Here is a 25,853-nt window from a genome sequence, read left to right on the forward strand (position 1 = left end):
GGAAGCAGGGCTCAACCGGCCGCCCCGCGCGGCAGAGGACCTGGGCGGTCACCGGGTGTCTCCAGGGCCACGCCTGGAAGGGCCTCTGGGACCTCGGCCCACCTTCTAGAGGCCGGAGGTCAGTGACAGGCCCCTCGAAGCTGGGGCAGGCGGGAGGGTGCGAGCTCCCGGAGCGTCCGGGGACCCGGCGGTAAACTCCGCTGGGAGGGGCCTCCTCCACCGGGGGCGTCTCCCCAGCGCAGCCTCCTAGTCCCGCCTCCCTCTTCTGATCTGACCTCCGCACCTGGGGAAAAGCTCCATCTACAGTGTTTCTCCATTTCACTCTTATCCTCTTAGAAAGTGGAAAAGTTCTCTAATTGCTGCAGAAAAGCTAACGATACGTTCATGCAGAGCGAAGTTAAGCCATAAATCCTCAGATGCGCCAGGCCTGTCTGCGGATCAGAGGCTCCGCCTCAAAAGCCCTTCTGCGCCGGCCAGCCCGCGGGCGCCCGGCTCTCCCTCCGCAGGACCCAGCACAGCGTCCATCCCTGGCCCGCTGGGGATCAGAACGGCCTGCCACGGCCTCACCGTGCGCCGCGCTGGGGCTTCGTCCGGGTGCTGGCCCTCCAGCCACGTCATTTTCTGCCACTGAAGGTGTTTTCCGAGCCGGCCTGGGAATCGCACCACCATTGGTGACACTGTCTCTGTGGAAGACGCTCTGAATTTCAAACAATTGACTTATTAACACACTTGCATTTTAACTCCGGAGACCTCATTTCCCATCCAGTAAGTGCAGTGACTTCCAGGTGCCCAAGCTGGCCCTGCCGTCAAAGTGACCCCTTTTCTGACCATCTCACACCATAGAAATTTCCGTTGCCAAGATGTCAGCCCCTCAAAGGCGCAGGTGAGAAGCACCCCCGTGACAGCTGTAAGGTACGATCTGGGGGTGTCTTCCGTCCCCCAGCCCAGTCTCGGGTACCCCAGGTCCCTCTGAAGTCACACCCTGGGTTCAGAAGCCTATGAATCAATGAATGCCTGAATTCGGGGGACGTCCCTAGAAGCGTCCCAGCACCCACGTCAGGCTGTGGACAATAAGCAACTCGCCATGATCATCGCAGGTCGGACCTGAAGGCCCAGCATCCACACGGTAAGGTACCGCCCTCCCCGGAACAAAGGCTGCGGAAGCTCCTAAAAATAAAACCCAAGGGTGCAGCAGTGGCCAGAGGCCCTCTGGTGGCCTTGGCCAACGTGGCCTCCTCCATTCGAGCAGCCAGAGGGTCCCTAAACCACCTGACGTGGACGACAGATCCAAGAGGTGAGAGATGGGAGAGTTTGCAGAGGCAGGACGGTTCCCCAGCCCAGACCTTCACGCTGGCGCTGGGACACTCAGAACGGGCCTGCGGAGAGTGTCCGAGCGGGGGTGCCGGCCGCGGTGCATGTGATGCTGCCGCCTGGACCATGGGGCCTCGGCGCCCCGGCAGGAGTCAGAGGCCCCCATGGTGGACATGAGTCCGGGGTGGGGGTGGTGAACAGGCTGAGAGAAGACAGGACTTTGGGGGAGCGAGCCCTCTGCCTGGTCCCCACCTGACCCGCCAGCTCCCAGAACCCAGAACAGGGCCTGCTGCAGGAAAGAAACTCAGGAAGTGTTTGTTGATTGATAAAACTGATGAGACAAGAGCATTTCAGGTCTGGGAGATTTAGAAATCTTCTGTGTCTTTCCCTCAATGTGCTCATACAAACATGTGTATACATGCCTGCGTGGCCTACACATGTGTGCACACTTGTGCACAGGCACATGTGCATTGCATGCACACACCCACACAGAAATGTGTGTGCACATGCATGCCTGATGCATATGTGCACACACCTCCCTGTGCACACGTGTACACACACACCTGTGTGCACACACCTGTGCACACCAGGGCATTAGGGCCCAGAGGGACTGCCGGATTTCCCAGGTCGAAACACAGGCAAAGCCTGGGAAGAGGGAAAAAGCTCGTGTAGAAATGTGCGAGGTCCTGCACACCTGAACGACACACACCACGTGGACGACACACACCACGCGGCTGGTGGGACCACTCCCCCTCGGCCTTGGGCCCCATTTCCCAGAAGAGAAGCTCCCTGGGCGGAGGGCGTCCGTCAGTGACACGGGAGAGAGTCAGCCGTGAACCCTGACGTGAAATTAGCCGTATGCACCAGCGGGTGGGAGCGACCCTCTGATGCCGCCTCGGCCCCGAGACGGCGCTGGGGCCCAGTCATCGCTCAAGAGAGTCGGGACGTCCAGCAGACATAAAGGAAGCAGCTCCCACTCTGTGCACACAGGCCCGTGACCGTGTCCATGGCACAGAGTCACGGCAGGGAGCTCACCATTCCATTTTACAGACGAGCAAGTAGGGGCTCAGACAAGTGGGTGGGCGCCTTGCCCGGGTCCCAGAGGTGGCAAAGGACAGCGCACGCCAGGACCAGAGCCTGACCTGCTGCCCCCCGGCTGGCAGATGGCAGGAGGTGCGTGGGGGCCAAACAGGAGCCGAGGCCAGGGTGGCCCCCAGGTTACCTCCCACCACATCCCTGCAGCGGCTGCCAGCTCAGAGCTAGTCTGCCCACCACACTCTGACTTGGCAAAAGCGTTTTTACCCAAATCTCTCCATCTCACAGGCCTTGTAGACAGAGCCAGAACCAGAGGCGTGTGGACCGGACCCTGGGCGGCCCGTGGCCTCCTAGCCCAGCCTGAGGGCCCTGGGGCCGGTCCGCCCTGTTTTCTTCCAGGGGAAGCTCACAGCTGCCGCATTTGCTCACGTCCTCTGATTTGGTGCAGAATCAAACCTCCAGGACTTCAGAGGGACTAAGGCTCTGGGTGACCCAGGACGCAGAAAATCAGACCTGCAGCCTGGCCACACTCTCTCTGCCGCAAAGAAAACCGAGAATGACGGTGTCTCCGTTTCCCAACGCAGGAGGCCGCCTGCTCCCTTTGCTTCGGGGCCACTCGCTCCGGCCGTGGACCCGCTCCTGCTTTGTCTCCGCTGCTGAAAGGCGCCCCCGTTGGACTCCGAAGGTCATTTCCAGCGGAGGTCCCGGACCCCAGGGATCACTAACTCTGTGTTCTTTGTTTTCCTGCTGCAGATTTGCCCCGAGGCTGGTCAGGCGGGGCTGGGGGCCGAGCCGGGTGAGGGCACAGCCGGAGAAGTGATGTGTGCAGCCCCTGCGCTACGGCAGGCGGCTCGGACGTGATGCTCAGTCAACAGCCACTGACCTTTCCCAACTGTAGGGGCCTTTCGGGTCCACACGGGGGGTGGTGGCTCAGAGTCCGTGATGTGAGTTAACACCACGCACGCTGCCGGTGAGGGTTTCTCCCCCACCCCCACCTCCCTTCCATTTTTCCAGCAGCACAAAGACGGAGTCGGAGGTGAGCTTAGCGGAGAGCAGGGGCACCTGGGCCTGCAACAAATATTTCCCAGGCTGCGAGCCTGGGGGCCGGGGGTCCGGAGGAAGCCGGGGGCGGGGGGGACCCAGGGGCAGCTCAGGCTGCCAGACCCAGGCCAGACCGAGGGGACCTGCACATGCCCCGGCTCAGGGGCCAGAGAAGGAAACCAGACCCCCGCCTGCCGCCCACGGAGCCGGGAGCCAGCGCTCATTAGCAGGCCCATCTCTCATCCGAGCTTCTGGGTGTGATAAAGAATTAGGTTTAGCAAATTAGGTGAGGAGAGGGCGTTTGGAAGTGACACCACGGTGATTGATGCTGCTAATAAGCCTTCAGCCGGGAGCGGCCCCCGCCCCCGCCCGCCCACCGGAGCCACGGGCTCACCCACTTGCGTTCAGCCATGCGCACCAGGCAGAGCGGGGGACCAGCCTGGCCTGCACCCGGTGGGGGCTCAGCCCTGTCTCTCCAGGGTGTGAATGCACAGCTGACACGGGGCTGCAGGGACCCCATCCCGGGCGGGTCGTCCTCCTGCCCGCCTCCCTTCTCCCCACCCCCAAAACACGCTTACATCCCGAAATCGAAGAAAAGAGAGTGTGACTGCCCCCACCCCACGCATCGCTTTTGGGCACGACCCCGTCTGCCTCCGTCTGCGCGTCTTCCCAATTTTCCCAGCCGTCAGGGCAGCAGGGGTGCCCCCGTGAGGCTGGCCCACAGGCAGACGCCCTGGCCACACCGCCCCTGACCACGGACAGACGTGCCCCCCGACTGCGTGCCCGTTTCTCCCGCCAGCGTCTGGAAAGCCAGCCCCGCTTTCAGACTGGTTCCCGTGAACGCGTAACACTCCTCGTTCTAGGAGGCAGACCTTTCCAAACAGCTAGGGGGTGCTGTTCAATTCATCCTACACGTTTCTTCTCTGAACAAAACGTACTGCGCGTGGCGTGAATTCATGGGAAGTAACATAAGCAGACCCTGCCCTTCAGAGCGTCAGCAGAGGCCACAAAGCAGCTCACCTGAGGGGCCCTAAAAACTGAGCAGCAAGTGTCCGCAGCAACAGGGTGCAGCCGGGGTGTTGGGGGTGGAGAGCAGGCTGCCAGGGGTCGAGGCCCCGGGGACGGGGCCCACCTGTGGGTGGAGCCGGGCACCGGCTCCCGCAGTGAAGGCAGGCTGGGGGTGGGGGGTCTGAACCCCATATAGGCTTGGCCACAGGCGTGGTTTTCCCTGAGGCACTGGGAGCTCTGAGGGGCTCGGCGGAGACACCACACAGCAGGTGACCTCGGGCCTGAGCCGTCCTGGCAAAGAAGCTGGGTGGCGTGGGCGGCCCAGCTGGGCAGCTGGCGAGGTCCTCTGCGGCCGCGGCCTGCCCAGCACGGGCGCCCCTCCCCACGGCCCTCCCTCTGGGCCCTGGGCCCCCTCGGCCTGCCCCCCACCCTGATGGGGACCCCCTGGCTCTCAGGGGACAGCCGGCCCGTCCTCCTTCCTCTGCGGTGACACCTGCACAGACAGGACAGACTGGATTATTTCGCTGCGCAGCCGAGCGCGGCCCCCAGGTTCTCAGCAGGGCTGCGCCCCGGCTCCCGGGAGGCGGCCTGGGCCCGGGGCAGCTCCTGAGGGTCTGGGCAGGGACATGCACTCCCGCGCCTGAAGTCCTGTCAGGGGACGTGCGGTCCTTTACCAGCAGAGGGGCTGACGGAAGACTGACGGGCCGCACTTTGGGAAAGAGGTCGACAAACCTGCTGACAGGATCACAACACAGACAGAAGCGTGTGTGCGGGATCCCCCACAAGCTGAACAGCGGCCCCGTGCCCCTGCGTCCCCTGCTCCCCTGTGCCCGGGGCGTTGCGACCTGGGCAGAGGCTCCGGGAACTGCTCGGGCATCCCACTGGCACCGTCTCCCTATCTCCATCGCTGCACCTCACCCGTGGGCTCCCGCGGTGTCCCGGCACCAGCCGCAGACCCCACACACACGACAACACCTGCGTGTCTGCCCTTCACTCGTACCTTCCCCCACCCATGGCTTCACGCGACTTTTCCGCCTAAAATCCCACCACACACCCAACTCGGTGTGGCAGAAATGGACAGCTCCTCCTGAAAGTCTCCTGTGTTTGCCTCCAAAGTAGTGGACACACCTTTTGCCCAGACTTCAAGTCCACGGAAGATCTGCCTGGTGTTTCCGCCCTCCCTGTCCACACCCTCCTCCTAAGCTCCGCCAGACCCCTCCCTCCAGCCGCACCGTCGCTGCCAGGAGGCCTGCTCTCGCTGCCACGCCGTGTCTGCAGGCCCCCCTCCTGGCTGCCTCCCCCTGCCTCTGCCCCACCCGATGTCCACACGTCGATGGTCCCATCTTCCACAGGCAAATCCAATCACTTCAGCCGCCAGCAGATCCCTGCCGCCTCCTTCTGTGGCTGTTCCCATGACAACGGCGTCTTCCCCTGGTCCCTGCAGGAAACCCTTGCCAGTCCCTAAGGATGGGCTGGGTGTGGGGACACCAGCCTCCCGGCCCCTGTGTCTCACCTGCCGACCACTCGGTGCTTCACTTCACTGTGCGGTCCTGGAGTTTCTTCACGCCTCCTCCCGCCCCGCGCCCGCCAACAACTAGACGGCGAGCTGTGCTATGGTGGGGTCTTCCTCTTCCTGGCCCTCAGAACTATGCACACGGTGGGCGGTCAGCGAGTGTCTGTGGAATGTGGGAAGCCACTTGCTCCCTCCCTTCCCCTGCGCTGACATCCACCACCTATAAAATTGTTATTTCTGTCGCATCTTTCCCCAGAGGGATCTAAGGCCACTTTGATCAAAACTTCACAGAAACCGATTTCCCAGGACTCCTGGATCGGCTCAGAGAGCCGGAGGCTTGAAATTATAAATTCATTCATTCAATCAACAAATATGCATTCGTCCCACGCCCAGCTTCCCCCAGACAGTCTCAGGGAGCCCAGGGCTGCCATTCACTGGGGGGGGGGGGGGTGAGCACCGCCACCCACTGGTTTACACACGGTCACAGGAGGAAGGTGGCAAGAAGCCTCTCTCCATCCTTTGAGGAAGAGCTGCTGAAAACACAGGCTCTGTTTATTCCATCTCTAATCCTGAGACGCTCCCCAAGGAGCTGGGCCGTCCCAGGGGGGCAAACCTCTAGAGATTTCAGGAACCCCAGCCAGGCAGGCGGGAGGGGCCTGACTGCACCCACGGCTCTGAGGTCCACGGTGCAGAGAGGAGCTGGGCCGGGTGCCGTCAAGGTCTTCCCAACTCTGGAATTCCGGAATTCTGATACTGTGGTTCACGGGAGCAGACAGGGCGAGCCCAATCAGTGGAGCATCTTGGCTTAAAGAAAACGGCTAAAAGTGACGAGAGTGGCCTCCTCCTGACCCATTTTGAAGAGATGATGGCAGGCGAGGCGCGGGCAGGGAGCCGGGGCGGAAGGACTGAGGGACGCTGACAGATTTGGCCTTGTCCGTCTACTCACTAGGCAAACGTTTGCTGGAATTCCCACCTGCAAGGCGCTGGGTGGGCAGAGGGGCGCCGCAGCCGTGGACACGGGGGTGCCATCCTGCCGCTCAGCTCAAGTGCAGGGCGGGATGGCGTCCTTCTGTGGGGTCAGGCTGTGACAAGGCTGCAGAGGAGACAGAGCAGGTCAGGAGGCAGGAACGGCGGGGGCACCAGCAGGAGGGATCTGGCGGAGCCCACCTGGAGAACGGGGGCAGCTTTCCAGACGGAGGACAGGCCAAGTGTAAGGACCCAGAGAGGGGACAGGAGGCGGCCCCCACAGGGGACAGCGCAGATGTGGGGAAGCGACCGGACTCGGGACACCCTTGACCTGACCGTGTTGCTGCCGGACCTGCCGTGGACGCGGTGCACGGGGCGTGGCTGGCAGTGGGAGAGCGGGGAGGGGGGCGGATTCCCGCACGAATCTCAGTGTTTTGGCTTCAGCAGCAAAGTGAACGTGCTGGGGACAGAACACTGGCCGGGACGCCGTGTCCTAGAACTGTCTATGACTCCAAGCTTTTCAGAGCCAGATCTGTCCGTGTCCTTCAGTCCTTCCTCCCCAGGCTCCTTCCCCACTAAAAGGCTGCTGTTTGCTCAGCCCACCAGCTTTTCTGCTTTCTGCAGGATCTGCCTCAAGAAGGAAATTGGGCAAAGCTGGTGTTCGGGGCCACCTCCTCCCCTGCAGCCGGTGTGGAGACACCGGGAGCGTCAGCAGGAAGCCGGAGCCAGGCTGCAGCGAGCTGCCGGTCCTGCCCCCTCGCACCTCAGGCTCATCACGCACCCTGGCTCCAGCATCTCCCTCTCCTTTGCCGCCAGCACCTCTGAGACTCTGGCTGCAGCGTGGCCCTAACAGGGATGTGGTAGCATCTGGAAGGTGCCCACGTGGGGCCGGCCCTGGCAGAGGGGAAGCATGCGAGGTGTGGACCTGAGCACCAGTGAGGAGGCAGCACTTTATTAAACGACAGATGGGGAGTATTCGTTTTCTTTAAGAACATGTGACATTTTATGAGGACAGTGTTGCCTGATGCCAAAACTAGGCGAAGACACCACAAGTTAAGAAAACCACAGAGCAGTAGCTCGTGTGAAGACGGATGCAAAACTTCTAAACAAAATACTAGCAGATTGAACCCAGCAACATAAGAATTAAGCACTGTGCAGGGGGGAATAGCTCGGTGGCAGAGCACACACTTAGTGTGCATGGGGTCCTGGGTTCAGTCCCCAGCGCCTCCATTTTGAAAAAGCGTAAAAAAGTAGAGAATTAAACACCGTGACGAAGTGGCGCTTATCCTGGGGATGCAGGAGCGGTTCAGATCTGAAAATCGATTAAGGTCGTTAATCATTATCAACAGAGTAAAAAACCACGTGACCATCACAACACACACAGAAAAGGCATCGGGCAAACCCCACATCTTCTCATGATAAAAACACTCAGCAAACCAAGACCAGAAGGGAAATTTCTCAACCTGACAAAGGGCAGCCAAAGGAAAACCCACAGCTAAGGTCACACTTCATGTGAAAGTCTGAACGCTTTTCCCAAAGATCAGGAAGAAAACAGATGCCCACTCCCCTGTTGCCCAGTGTGCCGGAGGCTCTGCCCAGGGCACTTAGGCAGGAAAAGGAATAAAACGCATCCCAGCAGGAGAAGGATGAGCAAAACTGTCCCCAGTCACAAACGACATGATACTGTATATAGAACAGCCTAAGAAATCTGCTAAAAAACTATCACAGCTAATAAATTAAACAAACAAAACGGTAGGATACAAGCTCCATCTGTAAAAACCACCTGCATTTCTATACACTTGCAATGAACGTTTACCCCGTGCTTTCTTCTAAGAGTTTTATAGCTGTCGCTCTTACACCGAGGCCTCCAGCCATTCTGAGCTCATTTCTGTGTGTGGTGTGAGGTAAGGGCCCAGCCCCGCCCTTTTGCATGTGGATGTCAGGTTGTCCCACTTTCACAATAGCATCAAAAGAATAAAACACTTGGGAATAAATTTAACAAATGAATTGTGAAACTTACGCTCTGAAAACTACAAAACATGGTTGAGAGAAATGAAGAAAATCTAAGTAAATGGAAAGATGCTTCATGTCCATGAGCCGGAAGGCGTAGCACTGTGACGACGGCGCGTTCCCCACACTGATCTGGAGAGCCGCCTCAGCGCCTAGCAGGTCCCAGCTGACTTCCTCGCAGAAACTGAGGTGCTGATTCTAAATTAGTACTGAACAGCGAGGGACCCGGGGTAACTGAAATGATCCTGGAAAAGCAGAAAAGGGCAGGAGGAGTCACGCCTCCTGGTTAGAAACTTACTACAAAGCAAGAAAGAGTGGTACCGGCACGTGGACAGACATGCAGCGCCAGGAGCCAGGAAACCAGCCCTTACACCGACGGTCAACTGCCTGCCAAGACCCTTCAGCGAGGGACTGGACAGGCTTCAGCAAACGCTGCTGGGACAACCTGACATCCACACGCAGAAGGACGGCGCTGGTCCCTGCCTCACACCACACACAAAAATGAGCTCAAACTGGCTGGAGGCCTCAGTGTAAGAGCGACAGCTACAAGCTCTTAGAAGAAAGTGTGGGGTGAACGTTCATGACCTTAGGTTTGGGGAAAGAATTCTCACACCTGACTAAAAGCACAAGCAACAAAAGGGGAAATAAATTACATTAGATTTCATCAAAATTTGAAGCTTTTTTTTTGTGCTTCAAAGGACAGCAAGAAAGTGCCTAGACCATCCACAGAACCGGAGATTTTCCAGTCACACGTCTGAAAGGGGCTTGTGGGAAGAACTCTTACAGTGCAGTAGTAAAAAGACAACATGACTAGAAAATGGCCAACAGATCTAAACAGACATTTCCTCAGAGAAGACACATAGGAAGCCAGCAAGGACATGAAGAGACGCGCCACATCAGCAGTCGTCAGAGAGATGCAAGCGGAAACCCACGATGAGGAGCACGGTGCACCCACCTGGGTGGGCAGAATCGAGACAGCCCGCCAGCAAGCGCTGGCGGGTGTGGAGGGACCAGAGCCCGCGTGCGTCGCTGGCGGGGATGTAAATTGGTGCAGCTGCTTCGGAAAACAGCCTGGCAGTTCCTCCGATGTAGTTACCGTGTGACCCAGCAACCCCACCCCGAGGCAGACACCCAAGAGAAACGAAAGCACGTCGGCACAGAGACCTGGGTTTGAACGTTGATGGTCGAGTTATTCATCATGGCCAAAAAGTGGAGACAACCCTCACGTCCGTTAACAGACAGCTGGATAAACACCACGCGGTGCAGGCACAGAATGACGTCAGCTGAGAAAGGGCTGGAGCACCGACACCCGCCACGGCAAGGGCGGACCCTGAACGCACGGCACTCAAGGGCGGAAGCCACGCACGGGAGCCCGCGCGGCACATGTTCCGTTCATGTGAGGCCCACAGCGGGGAAATGCGCAGAGGCAGGAAGTGGACGCTCGGTGCCTGGGGGGCGGGGGGTGGACCCTCGCGCAGCTCGGGGTCTGCGGTCAGGGGGTCATCGGGGCTCCCAGGCTCACAGCTGCACCACCCAGTGCCGTCTCCATCGTCCCGGGGCCCCGTGTCTGCATCTCCCCTCTTCCTCTCCCGACGCCTGCATTGGATCAGGGCCCCTCCTCCAGGATGACCTCCTCTCACCTCGGGGACGAGGGCAGAGACCGGCTTTCACGGAAGCCCACGAGCACAAGGAGGGGCAGGGCTTGAACCTTCCTTTGAGGGACACAAAACCCCACCCACAATGGCCACGGGACTCTGCCTTTAGACGCGTTTTATTGGAGTCTCCCCTTCTGGCCGTGGGAGGCCCCAGGAGGAGGGAGGCCGTGAACCCCAGAGCCCCCTCTTCTGCTGGCTCCTGTCCTGCTGTCTCCTGCTTCATTTGCTTTGCCTTCATGGGTCTCTTTGTTTAACTTTTCGAGTGCTTCTTTTTTTAAGTTAAACAGTGTTCATTGTGCAGACATTGAGCGTCACACACGCGTCGTGTCTGTGAAGCACTGAAGGGTCTACTCCCTACCGTCTGTGACTGGAACTGAGACCAGGGGTTTGCCCTACGAATGGTGTGGGAAGAGTGAAGCACCACCAAGGTGGCGGGGAAATGCTGCCCCTCCCACTGTGGCCGGAGCAGCACGGACGTCAGGAATGCCTGGCATCTGGACACATCACGCTTCGCGGGCCCGCCTGGGCTGGCAGGACCAGAGCGAGAGAGGCAGCCCCGCCCGGTGCCACCCGCGGCCTGAGTCTCTCCTGCTCCGGGGGGCCCAGCAGAGGTGGCGCCTCCACTTTTCTGCCCCCTTGTCTGCTGCCTTCATGCTTCTGTGTCTGCCGTCCTGGAGGGTGGGGACACTGCCTGGTGCATCTTCGAATTTCCACCCCGCCCCACGAGCTGGGGACATCTTCGGGTGCTCCTCAGAAGCTTCTGCAGATGGAAAGCTCACAAAAAGCATGAGGATAACCGCACGCCTCGTCCAGACCCGCAGAGACGCTCTGATTAGTAACTCACGAGGGACCCGTCCCTGGAGAGCCTCGCTTCTCCAGAACCCGGCTCAGCCCCAGCCCCTCCCGGGGTTCAGCCATGAACTTCTCTCCTGCTCCTGGGCGGCCGTGGGCCCGAGGGCTCCCTGCAGAGAGTCAGGGATGGGCCATCATGTCCCAACACGCTGGAACACGGGCGACACCAGGTCAGGCCCTGAGAGCAAACCCTCTCACTCTGCGGAGGGGACAGGCCAGCCAGGACCGTCCCCCGGAGCTGGGACCTCTGCTGTCGGCCCCGCAGCAGTGCGGCCTGTCCCAGATCCAGTGGAGGGGGGAGGAAGAGAAAGGCACCTCGGACAAAGGACAGGACGTCGGCCCCCGTGTAAAGGGATGTGAGCCCAGCCGCCTCGCGAGCTACAAATTACAGGAGCTTTAACAGTTAAAAGGTTTCAAAGGTCATTATACATTTATCAGTGAAAAAGCAATAGGGATTTCTGAGCAGCGACAGCTGGAAGGGGCCGGAGACGCCGCCTTCAATCACCGTGGAGATCTCTGCTCATCACACACAATCATATTTCGTTATTAACAGACGTCGGCCAGACTGACGTTTTGCACATTTCATCCCAAGACGCGTCGGGGACACTTCTGGCACACGCTTTATCGTTTTCATCAGTGTCGTCCACGGACTGACCGGCCCGACCCCGGAATCTCACACTGCCACTCATCGTAAGTGAATTTATCAACGTGTGCGTAATCAGAGTCCACGGGGGAGTCTTAACTGTTTGCATACGAAATTACTTCATTCTCCACGCTTCAAAAAAATTCAATTTTGCATAATAAATGATGATAAAGGCCGGTTGACAATTACGTAGGTGGGAACAGCAGGAGGAGGTGACTGGAATTTCAATGGGGCTGCACGCGTGTATCTGGGCTTGCTTAAGTGATCAGCAGCCAGGCTGACTCTCCCCATTGTCGGGGTTAATGCAGAGCCCTTCAGCGCCTGTTAGAGGCAGCCTTACTTAAGCTGCAAATTGGCACATATCCTATTAGTATTTTCCTCCTGTGACACATCCTCCAACTGACTTAGATGCACAGTCGGGCGAATATTAAAATTAATTAGGCTATTATTTGAATGCAGAGAAACAGCAGCCTGTCTCAAAAAAAATCTTACAGAAACACACACACTCCCCCACCCCACAGCCAGCCTTGCACAAAAGCCTGCCGTCACCTGCCAACAGACCCCACGCAGAGCGCCCTGAGACTGGGGCGTGGAAGTGCCACACCCTCCGGGCAGAGCTCGCTCTGGGTTTTTGCAAGGACAGCCAGTGTCCTCAGCACAGGACGGGGCTGCGCGCAGACAGAAGTGTGATCTTACGTCTGATGACAATGGTTTCAAGACAGATTGTAATTTGGCTCATTAACTAAATGTGTCTCTCGTGTTCCAGCCTCGTGATTGCATTGTTGAAGGGTCCCCCAAAATTACACTGTCCCCCAGCTGCCATGCGCCTTCTCGCCCACGTCAGGCTGAGACTCAAACACGACAGGTCCACAGACCGGGCACAAGGCTCAGACACCAGAGCAAGACCGGAGGCCGCCTGTCGGGACCTGGCCTCCCGAGAAGGGGGTCCCAGAAAGGGGCTCAGAGGTCCCTGCAGGGGCACAGCCGGCGCCTGCACCAGGCAGCTGTGGGAGCCTGACTCCAAGTGAACGCACGTCCACCGAGGCCAGCACTGTGGGCGAATAAATAAACTTACTTGTTTATGGAACAAAAACTATAAGAAGACCAAAACGTCACGGAAAATAAAATGAGGATGTTCAGAGAGACAAGGAAACACGCTGCAGTCACGGAAGAAACGACGCCACCTACAACGGAAAAGAACGAACAATTGTGAAAGAGCTGTGACGGTGGAAATGAGCGTTTGCATAGAATGTCTGGAAGAAGAGCCTGAGGAAATCTCGGCAGAAGTAAAAGCAGGAGCTGAGCACAGGTGCAGGGACGATCGGGACACGACTCAGTCGGGGCAGCGGGCGGGTCTCGGGCGGGGGCCCCGCGGAGGAGGGGCGGGGCCCCAGGAAGCCCCGGCAGCTGGAGGGGGGCGCAGGGTCCCCTCCGTCCCACCCAGGGAGTGAGGCGCCCGCGTCACAGCCGGGAGCCCTCAGCCCGCACGGAGGCGGCTTCCAGCGCCCTCCGGGCGGACGGGTGGCCCCGCGGCACCCGAGTCACAGCTGGGCCGCTGGACAGCTGCCCGGGACGCCGGGAGACAGGCGGCCTCGTGTTCCAGGGAGACTGTGTCAAACCGGAGTTTTGTCTGCTTCCTGAGCCAAGCTCGGTCCCGTCGTCCAACAAGCAGCAAAGCCAGTCGACTGGCACCGCTCGCGGGGCCGGAACGCGGCGCTTCCTGCAGGTGCCCAGCGCGGGGCCGCGGGAGAGCGGGCAGCTCGGCCGCCCGGGCTGCGGCTTCGGGACGCCTCTGGAGGCACCGTCGGAGGTGGGCGCTGCGCGCGCGCGGACGTTCTTCTGATGGGCTGGGGGCGAGGCCCCCGGGGGTCAGCGTCTCCAGCCTTGGTCCCCACAGGTCTGGGGACTGCGCGCTGGTGGGCAGCACACAGCTAGCGTCTCCCGCCGGCTGGGCCTCCAGCATCTGCCAGGAGGCCGGATGCGGCTCGGGGCTCGCCTGCAGCCCTCGGGTCGGCCGGAGGGGTCGGGCTTTGTTTTGTGGCGGAACTGTTGTTACTTCCTCGTTTGACTGTTTTTCTCTGTTCCTGCCCTTTCTCATTTTTCCGCTTAAATTTGCTCTGCAGAACTCGGGGAAGCCGAGGGGGCCGACACTGTTCCACCAACCGGAGGCGGGGAATGCGGGCGGGGGTCCTGCCCCGCTTCATTCTCAAGCATGAGGAGAGAACATGGCTTTCTTAGACGTGCAGGTCTCCCGGACACCCTCTCAGGAAACTCACAGAAAACGCACTACATCAAACGAGGGGCCGAGCCAAAAAAGGAGACCGGCTCTCGGAATCAGGGAAGCCAACGGATGGAGAGAACCAGAAACGCCCCTGATGAGGGCTCAGGGGCCAGACTGGGGGCTCCGCTCTGAGGGGGCCACCGGGACGGGGGGGTGCGGGCGGCCGGGAAGGTGCTGGGCACCTCAGAAGCAGTGTTACCGACTCACTGGGAGGACTGTGTCTGGGTTGGTGATCCAGGCATGAAAAACAGAGCACACTGAGGAAAAAAGAGGGGCCTCTAACTCCGTGAGAAAACGAAACTTAATTCAAGAAACAAAGCAAAATCGTTTGGTCAGTGGCTTCAGCTCTGAACAATGTTTACAATATAATACTGTGAGCATTAAAAGTTACGTTCTGAGCACACGGGGTGCAGGAGGAAGGGCCCCGTCACGGCGCAGCCGGAGACACGCCCCAGAGGAGCGGCGGGGAGCAGCAGCGCAGGCATGTTGCTCCCAAACACGGCAGAACAGCAGAGGAGACGAGACGCTGCCCCTTTTAAAGCGAGGTTACTTTGTAAAGACCTGTGTTACTTTGATTAAACAGTAAAATTTAGGGGAGAGAGTACACAGCTCAGTGGCAGAGAGTGTGCGTAGCACCTCCATTAAAAAAACAAAAGTGGAAAAAAGCAAAATCTAAATTAAAAAATTAGGCGTAGAAAGAGAAGGGGGAGAGATGAGGGGTTGGCGCCGCGGCCCCGCCTGCAGGGACGACTCGACGAGGGAGCTGGAGGGTCGGCTGCCGCCCGGAAGGGACCGGCACCTGGCTCTGTCCCCTCCCCGAGGAGCAGGGGTGTCACCTGAATGGTCACCTCATCACCTAAGGCCCAAAGGAAGGCTTGGGAAAGTGGGAGAAGGAGGCAGACACTCTGGAACCTCACGTCCCCAGAGACCCAGTGCGACCCGTGCTGTGCCTCCTGCATCCGTCCTCTGGCGTAGGGTCGGGGCTCCCTCCTCACGCTGCGTGCATCACAGTCCCCTCCGCCCAGGGAGCGCTTCCCCCGTGGACACTGGCGGGGTCACCACCGGGTTCCCACTCACTCCCTGGGACTCTAGAAGGGACACCACACTGCAGCAGCTCGGGGCAGTCAGCAGCAGAGCCCATCTGGCCAGTCTGGTGCACATTTGGAAGCTGCGAGTCCATCCTTCCTGTGAACACCGAGGAGTGCACGGGCCAGGTCATGGGTGGGTTTCTCACTAATGTCATAAGAAACCGCCAGGCCACAGTCCACGGTGGCTGGACCAGCTCACGCCCCACCGGCCCCTGAGGGCCCAGGGGCTCCACGTCCGTGCCAACACTTGGTGCTGTGCGTTTTCCTGGTTAGCCGTCACGCAGGTGCAAAGTGTGGCGTGAACTTTGCCCTCACAAGTGAACAAGGCCAGGCCTGCTCGGAATGTCATGCCCTGACGTAAAGTCGGGAAAAAGGTCCCCATGGAATGACACAGGGGTCAGGACGGTGTCTGAGCCGGACCCCAAGTGCAGGAGGCTCAGGGGAGTGCACCACTGCTCCCGCTGTCCCCCTGGTGTCCCCGCACCGTCAGGGGCCAGTGCTGGACGACAGGGCTGCAGCGGTAGAGACCATGTCCCGCCCACAGGCTACATCCTGCTGACGAGGCCTGAGGGCCCTCAGACACCGCAGTGCCAGCCTGGACCCGCCGTGACTCGGGCTCCCGCCTGAGCCCACACCACACACGTTCCACAATGGACACCCGGGGTCTCAGCCCTGGCCCAGCCCAGCCCATGACCCTAAAGCCCCTCTCCAGGACGGGCCCCCCGGGCCCCAGAGCAGGTCCCTCCCCCCACAGGCTGCACCTCCGCGCACTGGGGCCCCTGGGACGGGGAGGAGCACTAGACGGTGGAATCCGAGAGTCGGAGCCACGACAGATTAATTGCCCAGTCTTTCCTCCCAAGTGGCGGGAAGGCCACAGACTCGGAGGATCTTCCCGGCAGGGCTGGGCAGCCCTCCCCTTGCTTCTGTCTGCGTTCTGGTTTGCAGTGGCAGAGGCATTGAGAAACGAACGCTGGGTTCCAGTAGCTGCACACGGCATCCGAGGAGCACCTGGGACATCAGTCGCGTTCCTCCTGACTTGGCACATGTGCAGACCCCACGTGTGTGAACTGCCCGGCCCCCAACCCTGGAAACCAGACGGCTGTCGGGGGCGAGAATTGAGACTAGCTGCGTCTTTAAAACAATGTTTCACAACATCTAACTAACTGCAGTGTTTGAAAATTAAATAAAATGTGAGGTTTTTAAAAATGATTTTGATTTAAAGGTTTTAATACTCACTCATTCTAGTCTGCACTAAGCCTTCTAAGTTTAAGAGCTAATTTTAACATCCTAAAAGGAAAAGCTTTTTTGAAAACACATAAATAATCTCAACACTTTAATTTTTACATTTACTTTAATTTACATTTTAATTCAAATTTTATACACTGAACTATAGCTACTATTTTCTCCTTCGGATCGTTACCGTCCATAGTATAAGACCTTGTGAAAAATGTTTGTTATGAAATGATAACTGGTCACGTTGCTGAAGTAAAGGGAAGGAAAACAACCCTGTGGAGCCAGTGTGTAACCATTTGTAAACGAAGCTCGCTCCTAAACCTCACCCAGGCAGCGCCGGCCCATCGGCCGAAGGCAGACAGGCTGAGCGGCAGCTGGTTCTTGCCTGACAGTTTGCAAACTCCAGTTGTAGAAACTCAGGGGTTGACGTAACCCTTTGATGTCGACAAAGGTGAAGGGGCATTTGTCAGGGGAGGGGAGGGGTGCTCGGGTCTGTGGGCATGTGAGTCCCTCCCTGGCACCTGCCGGAGCCCCACACTCACAAGGGGCAGGACTCGCCCTGGGCCGGCCTGGGGTACCACTGGGCAGCTGGCTACCGCATCTCAGAGACCTGGAAGGCCCGGCGCTGGGCGGCTGCCCCAGGAGGCCTCGCCCATCAGAGGCTGCCCGGCTCTCACCCGACATCCCCGAGTCCTTGTCCCTCCCCTTCCATCCCTCCTCCTTCTGTGACACCCGCAGACGTCAACCCCCACAGCCTCTGCCAAGCGTTGCAGCAAGTGACTCCCTTGGGCTCTCAGGAGCCACAGAAACCCGGGAGCCGTGGCCACTCGTGTCCGACCTTGGGGGCCACTCCAGGGGCAGGGACTCTGCCCTCCCCCACCCCAAGCCCTGCGTGAGGACAGCCAGAGTCACCTCCGGGCCGGAGTGCACGCTGAGCCCCGATCCCAGGAGGAGGAAGGGCGGGAGGGTGGGGTGCTCTTCTGGCTAAAGCAGCGAGAGGGACTGGATGCTTCGCTGGATGAAATGCAGTGTTGGTCATCTTTATTTCTATAAACAACCAGAGATCCACGCAGCCAGGAGGGCTGCTGGCCCTGTGGGCCCGCCCGGCGGGGCTGGGCCTGAGGCCAGCGTCGCTGGCGGTGATAAAGCACTGGCCGAAGCTGCACGGGCGGCCCAAGTCAGTTCTCTGGGTCCGCGGGGGGGCACGGCCCTGGAGACAGCCTTATTCAAGAGAGAGAAGGCGGTTCCTCGGTTCCAAAGCTGCCTTTGGGCCACAGGAGGCCAGGCCATTGGCCGCGGTGGGGCAGCTCAGACAAGGAAGCCTCCGGGCAGGTGTGGGGAGTGGGGGCCTCCCGTGACCTCAGGACTGGACCCCCGTGACGTGGCCGATGAACGCAGCATGGGGATGGAGGAGGAGCAAAGGCAGAGGCCTGCGCCCTGTCAGAGTCTCAGCTCTGGCCCCTCGGATCCACGAGCCGAAGTCCTGACCCCAGGACTCGGGGCGTGCTGTGTGTGCAGATGGGGGTCTTCAAAGAGGTGATTAAGGCTGAAACCATGGGTCACTGGTGGGCCCTGACCCCACAGGACCGGTGACCTTACAGGAGGAGATAGGGACACAGACACACAGAGGGACAACCGTGTGAGGACACAGGGAAGACATGCCCACACACCAAGGACAGAGGCTTAGGGTGGCATCCACCGCCTCCCTGGGCTCGCAGGCCCGTGCGGGGCCCTGGAAGTCACTGCCTCGCCCCAGGGGACAAGGACTCAGCAGGGACCCACACCTCGGTCCTGGCGAGAGGGGGACTTACTGGAGCGGCTCTCCCGAGGGAAGTTAACTCCCACTTTGTGAAAACAGAAGCTCAGAAAAGCCTTTCTGCCAACAAATGCCTGGAAATGGGTTTTGAGTGATAGGAACACTTTAAATGTCCTGCTGAGGCGTGAGTGAGGGAGTCCGCAGGGGGGAGACGGGGTGAGGAGCGGGGACGGGTGAGGGGTGCCGAGCTGCCCCGTCCCCGCCAGCCGGGCCCTGGCCGCCCTGGCCCCTCATGCCGGAACCCGGGCCCTGGGCCCTGAAAGACGAGGGGGCCGGGGCGTGAAGCCAGGACCACCGAATCTAAACTGGGGCAGACGTTCTACAGAACATGCCCTAGACTCTCCACATGTCACCGTCACGAAAGGCAGAAAGACAAGTCTGAGGAAGGAAACCAGAGGTGCAGGTTAGACGCGAAAGCCGAGTGCGGCTTGATCGACTCTTTGATTTTAAACAGAACCGCAAGGAAATTACTGAGACAAAAGCACAACTTCAGCTGTGGCTGGAGAGCAGGGCTGTTGTAACATTTCACATTTCCTGCCTGTGATAATTTTATTGTGGTCACACAGGACTTTGTCTTCAGAGACACATATTCAAGGATCGGGAAGTGCCATAACAGCCACATCTCACTCTCAGACGGTTTAGCCGATTAAAACCTGCACACGTGCGAGTAAACGCACACCCTAGGGACAGAGAGGCGGGGGAGCCCGGAGTAGCCAGTCCAGGTGACGCTCACAGGGCGTTCCCTCTGCTGCGAGCAACTTCCCTGTAGGTTTGCAATATTTCCGAATAAAAAATCGGAAAAAGAGAATGTGAAGAAAGAAATACAATGTAAAATGAGGGAAACACAGAGGGGAGGCGATGGTGAAAGCTGAAAAGACGCAGAAGCAGAACCCACAGGAGACTTGGTGAAAACCCAGGTGCGTCTCAGAGAGACTCGACTGTAAAAAGCAGTGATCGTAACGACCGATTTTTAGGGCCAACTTTAAACAAAACAACTAAAGCGTCGGACGAAAGTCCCATGGGAGCAGGGCAGGGGCGTCGCGGTGAACATTCGAGGTCTGTGCGCTCGGGGGAGGATGTGTCACAGCAGGTGCCCCTTTAAAGCATGAGCGGCAGCACCTCCGAGGCACTGGAGGGGGTAAAAGAATAAAGGAACCTGATCGATCCAACGGCAAATGGCGCAGGAAGGGAAGAGCAACGGGATAAAATGATCAGCAACACAGAATAAGACTGCAGAGTGAAGTCCCAAGCGAGCCGTCTTCACAATAAATGCAACTGAACTTAATTACCAGTTAAAATAGAATCTCAACTTAGAGTTTTTAAAACAGCAGATACAGTTGATAAGAACATGTCTACAATGAAAGGGTCTGAAAAATTGAAAGTAGAGAAATGCCAGAAATAAACCAGGCATGTGCTGAGCGCATGACGGCCGGGACTAAGAGCCCCAAGTTTAGAACCGAAACGGCCAGTCCCGCAACGTGCAGGGCCGGGCGGTAGGGCCGTTCCCACAGCAGAGGGCTGGTGGGCGGGGTCCGGCTCCTACACTGAAAGAGGCAGGAGACAGGCGACACCGTGGGCAAGGGCTCGGGACAGGCCCCTCCAGAACAGCCGGCACGCAGCACCCCGAGACGGGGAAGGGCCGGAGGAAGGGACCCCAAGCTCTCGTCCCTCCCTCCAAACTCCGCTGCTCTGCCATCTTTGTTCTCTGGAGCGACCGCAGGCCCCAGAGGTCGGGCACCTCCTGGCCCAGCAGCGCGACTTCACCCCCAGCTGGGCGGTCCCAGCGGCATCTGCGGGTCCTCAGGACTCACAGCATCCCCTCCGAGGCCACGGCGGCAGCTGAGCAGCGCTGAGCCTGGCTCTGGGCGCAGGACACAGGGCCCCCCGCGTGCCCGTGATGCTGGCTCGTCTCTTGGTCCCCATGGCCTGAGCCACTGTGGCCGGGCCCCGCCTGCGGCCGGCCAGGAGCCCACGTTCATGGACAATGTGCTGTCCCTCAACTGCCCGGTCTGATGCTGGCCTCCTGCAACCCGTGGGGAGAGGGTCCTGACCCCGATGCCGGGTCCATGGTCTGAGCTGCTCCGTCCACTCCCTGTGGGTGTCCACCCCTCACCTCCGCCTGTGCTCTGCGTGGCCAGAGGTGGCAAGGCGAACAGCACTTCTCTGAGCAACAAAGCACAAATATTAACACAAACCCGACCACACGCCTCCCACCCTGGTCCCCTGCATAACCCCTAGTGGCTGCAGAACCCATGGGCTGCTCGGGCGCCCTGACCTTCCCCGACACCCCTCCCTCCACCCTCAGAGACTGCCTGCCCGGCTCCGGGCCGGGAGCCCTCCCTGCAGCCCCTGGGACACTAACCTACCGTCAGGACCTGTCCCACCAGCAGAGGCCAGAGGTGCAGGCATCACGAGGCCAGGCGCCAGGCCCCAGGCCCCAGACAGGGCAGAAGTGCTCAGCTTTCATGGAACAGCACCCACTTGCTAAACATCCCTGGGGCTCTGGGAGCAGAGAACTTCTGTCCTGGCGTTCGGAGAGGGGCACGAGGCGGGGGAAGGCGGGAGACCGAGAACTTGAACTGCGGTGGACGTCCCCGTGCAGAGCAGGGAGCTGGCAGCCGGAGGGGCCGCCACCCCGCACTGTGTTCCGAGAGCAGGTCGGCCGTGACGTAGGATCGAGGGTGCGAGAAGCCACGGCTGCTGGGCCGGCTGTTTTCTGGGTCTGCAGACTCCCAGGTGCCACAGAAACTCCTACTAGGTAACGTGCTGGTACCAGCAGGTGTAAGTCCACGTTCGGGAGACGAAGAGGAAAGGGTGTCGTCCGTGAGTCCACGCGGAAAATGCCAAGAGGGAGACATCAGCGTGAAGGACGGTCTCACAGCCCCACGGCCCCGGAAGGGAGCTGCCAGGGACCCGAGAGGACAGCAGCCTCCAGCCCCCCTGCTCCCGGGGCCTTCAGTCCACGTGGAGGGCAGGTCGCACGCTGCACAGAAGGACCACCCCCGGGAGAAGGGCGAACGGCAGGAAACACGCCCTGGGAGTCAGAGAAGGGACCACAGACCAAAAGGACAGGGCGGCTGGCCTGGGTCCTGGAAGATGAGCGGGGGTGGGGTAACCGGGACAAGGGTGAGGGCACTGTGGAGAGGGCGGTCGGGGAGGAGCGCCCGGGAAGGCTGTGGGGAGCCAGTGTGCGCAGTGAGGGAGGCACGGCTGCAGGGCTGGGGAGACCAGACATCACGGCCCTTCCCTGCGGTCACTCCCCACGAGGGCCGGGCTGGCCCCTGGAGGATGATGCCGGGCCGGGGGCCCCACGTTGCTGCCAGCAGACGGGACACCCAGCGGCCTGGCTGTGTGGAGTCCAGGCTGTGACCCGTGTGTGCTTGATTCACACCCTGTCCCCGTGGCCGCTTCATTCTGGGGCCCACTGAGCAGGCAGGTCGCAGAGGCCGCCCGTGGCAGTCGCCAGGCCATTTGGGCGGCTCAGTCCTCCTCCCATGGTAGACAGTGTCCAGTGGACAACACTGTGTGGCACAAGGGTCACACTGGGTGCTCAGTCATACATGTCCACCCACACGTTCCTAGGGCCCTGCCTTGAGGGGGTCCCACAGGCCCACGTGGGCTGTGGCCCGTCCAGTGGCACCTCTCTGTGAGGGGCAGAAAGCCCCCTTTGTCTTGGGCCAATGGCCCCGGCACCCCCACGACCTGGCAAACTGCCCTATCAGCACCCCCGCCAAGGGCCACACCACCCAGGGGTCCAGGGTCCTGACTCCCATGCCAGCCTGGGCTCCGCCAGGGCCGAGGAACTGACCCTCGTGCACACACCTCTCAGTGAGCAGGTGCTGACCACGCCCCTGCTGGGAGGTCCTCACAGGTGTCTGGGGGGTGCGGCGGCCCCCCACTCAGAAAGGGCTACGCAGAGCCCCCGGCCAGCCACGACCCACGTTCAGCCCCACCACGGATCCTGCGTCCACACCATCCGCACCAGAGCAGCTGGCATCCAGACATGGTCCCGATGGTCCAGGCATCGCTCAGGGCTGCACAGAAGTGCCTGGGCCTCAGCCATGAGTCCACGTGCGAGGATGCTCGGCCCTGAAGCAGAGACCACGACGATGATCGTGGGGGAGGTTCTCCTGGTCTGGAAGGGCCCCTGAAGCAAAGGCAGCTCAGATCCACAGTGTCACGAGCTGTTATTTGTGTCCCATCAGGCGCAGGCCAGTATTTTGTAAACCGCGACAGAAGGGATTTACTTTCACGCGACCGTGCACGCGTCTGACTGTCCAGGCCCCCACGTGCTCGGTCTCCTCTCCGCGTGGGCCGCCTGGGGGAGGGCGAGGGTGCGTGGAGCACGCGTGGGGGCGCGGCTGAGCTGGGGGGGCCTCCACCCGGCCCCACAGTTTATCAGGTTCCGACTGAGACTCCCCTCTGTCTTTGGAATTCTTGCAGATCCAGTGACTCTGTCCATTTGCGAGACTGTGTGAAACTGACTTGGTTTCACGTTGCTGACTCAGGGAGCGAAGTCAGAAGTGACGGGTGTGCGCCTGAGGTCACCTCCCTCCCGGCCCCAGACACCACCCCATCCTGACGGATCTGAGAGGCAATAGTTACTGCGCAGACACACACACGCTTCACCGGGTCAGCGCCCGCGGCCCGTCCACACCCCACGATGGCTGCTGAACTGGGGTGAGCAGTACCTTCTCTGAGGACAGGGTGGGTCTCCTCCTGTCAGCCCGATGTCCCATGTTAAACCACAGCAAGTGGAATCTACAAAAAGACCGTGAGAAATTCAAGCAGCTCTGGAAAATCAGACCAAGCAACCGTCCTGGCCCGTCCTGAAGGCCCTCTGGGCATCCTCGCGCCATGGACCCCGGGTAGAACCCGGGCGGCGGCCACGGCGCTGGGCTCCTTCGTGCTAACCCTGCCCCGCGGTGACGCCTCCTCGACATTAAAACGTCCACCGGGCGAGGCACGGGTCCCTCGGGTCTCCAGGTGCCCCGAAGGCCCTGTGCCCAGCAGCAGGGCAGCTGGCAAATACTTTGGTCTTAACTTGGACGTTTCGCTTCCTAAATTCAACCAGAAGCAGCCCCGGACCAGGTGCCCTGCAGCCAGTCAGCCGGGCCGTGCTGAGCCAGCCTCCCTCCCCAGCCCCGGTCTCAGCTCTGCCGAGAACACACGTGCTGTCTGGGCCCCGGACACAGACCCCCACTCCTGGGCTGCGGGAGGCCTCCCGCGTCCCGAGCAGGATGCAGCGTGAGGTGTGACCCCGTCCCTCCGGCAATCACTCTGCTGCCTAATGGACCTGACAGCCGCGCGGCAGAATGCATAACGCGTTCGCTGCCGCTAGGAGCGGGGAGGCCAGCGGGCCGCGCGTCGGTGACAGGAGCACACTCCCTGGGAGCGGAGCTGCTGCTGCTCCTCGGGCAGAGGCGGGCGCCGGGCTTTGCTTCTGTCCCAGCGCAGGGGCATCTCGAGTCGCCGTCTGAGGGGAATCTCCTTGGCGCTGTCTGTCAGGTGGTTGGTCCCATTGCTTCCATGAAAAGAACCTGATGGCACAAACGTGTCCTGTAAGCAGCCCTTTCCTGCGAGCCATGTCCGTGCGCGACGTTCCCAGAGAGAAGAACCCTTTCACGTCCCCCGGACGCCGGGCGCTCCAGCCCATCGCAGCGCGGCTGTCCCTGCCCCAGTGGGGCCCCAGCCGCACCCACACACGCACAGCGCGGGAGCTGCCTGGAGGACTCAGGCCAGAAAGGGAACGTCACCTACGCCGGCCGCCTGCACGCCCTGGGCTGTCACCGACTACGTCCGGTTACCCCCCCACCCCGCCACCGTGGGCAGACACAGGGTGAGAGCAGCCCGCCCGGCTTTCTGTTTTGCTCTCTCGTAAATCCTTAGACAAAGGCTATGACCAGTTGCTGCTCTCTCCTGGGGACCCTGACCAGAAAAGGTGACGCACGGCCCCTCGTTAAAGTCCCCGAGGTTCTGAAACAAGACAGCCACACCGTCCTCTCAACAGAAAGACAGAAGGGATCACGTTTAGACGCACAGGGAATGTTCGGGAAGGAGCCTCAGTAGATCGTCCCGCCCGTCTGCGGCTCTGGTGCCCCGTGCCTCTGAAATTCTCTGGGCTGACCCGGTCCCTGCGCAACAAACACTGCGATACAGGGGTGACGAGTGTAATTTTCACCTCCACTGCTTTTCTGTCGTTCTGGAATAAAGACCTCGCCTCTTTGAGATGAAGTTCCTTTTCTCCCCTTTCCTTCTTTCAATGACGGTGGGTCTCTCTGCAGTGGTGAGAGGCTGCCTGCTGGTTGAGGCAGGTAACAACAGGGATTTTCCATCGCTGCCCATGCCAAGTCCAGCACCTCCCAGAAAGCTGGCCGATCGTCTCCGGTGCGGAGCCCCAGGGCCCCAGAGGCAGCGCCACCGTGTCCGTGAGTCCCGGTGCCTGTCCTCACGCAGCCCCCGTCCATCTGCAAGGAAGAGCCCGCGGCACAGGAGGGGTGGGAACGCGGGCGGGAGTTGGAGCGCGGGGTTCACAGCCGCTCTTCCCTCCCCCGCAGGCCACTGGAGGTGGGGCCCGCAGGGCAGCTCTTACTCTGGAAAGCGCCCTCGGTGGGACTGGAGTGCTCCCTTGTCACCAGAGCTCCTGCGACCTCCTGCTTGCAGCACCAGTGCCGGGGCCAGGCGGCGGGGAGGGGCAGGCGGGGCCCAGCCCTCTGTCCCCCTCAGGCCAGGCAGGGGTGAGCACTGAGGCCACCCTGCAGAGACCACCCCAGCACCATGGCCCCGGGGAACCCGACAGCCCCCAGAAGGGGGCGTGAGGCCCTTTCCAACCAAAACGGACAGAGGGCGGCCCACGCCGAGACTTCACTGGTCCACGCTCCACGCACAGAGGGCCTGGGTCCCTTTTGGGCGAATGCTTCTCTGCCTCTGGGGTGGAGGTGGGCGCAGGAGGGTGGGAGGGAGACAGGGTCCCAACTGATCCGCCAGCCAGAGACCTGACCCCCGAGTCCCTGGCTCCGCAGGCGCAGGGGAAAAGTGTCTAATATCCAGAAAATGCCACTTCCAGTGTTTCTATCCCGTTTTGTCTCTGATCACACACAAAGAAGGATGCCCCCCAAGGGTCACAGAGTTCAGTGAAAATCCTACAGGCTTTTCCAGAACAAATAACAGACACTGACCCCTGGCCTCTCTTTGCATAAGAATTAACACGGGCAGCCCAGCCTCTCCACCAGCAACAGGGACTTCACAAATGCCAGCTTCTGATTTAAAACTCTGATTTTTTTTTTTCCTCCTAAGAAGCCAGAAGAAAGGGGGACGGGAGCTCATCTACATTACAGACCAGGCCTCTCAGAGAAAATCAACCATCCATAATTCATGGCATGTTTCCTGAAGGGGCTGGAG

This window comes from Camelus ferus, chromosome 7, assembly GCF_009834535.1.
Source record: "Camelus ferus isolate YT-003-E chromosome 7, BCGSAC_Cfer_1.0, whole genome shotgun sequence".
Classification (NCBI taxonomy): domain Eukaryota; kingdom Metazoa; phylum Chordata; class Mammalia; order Artiodactyla; family Camelidae; genus Camelus; species Camelus ferus.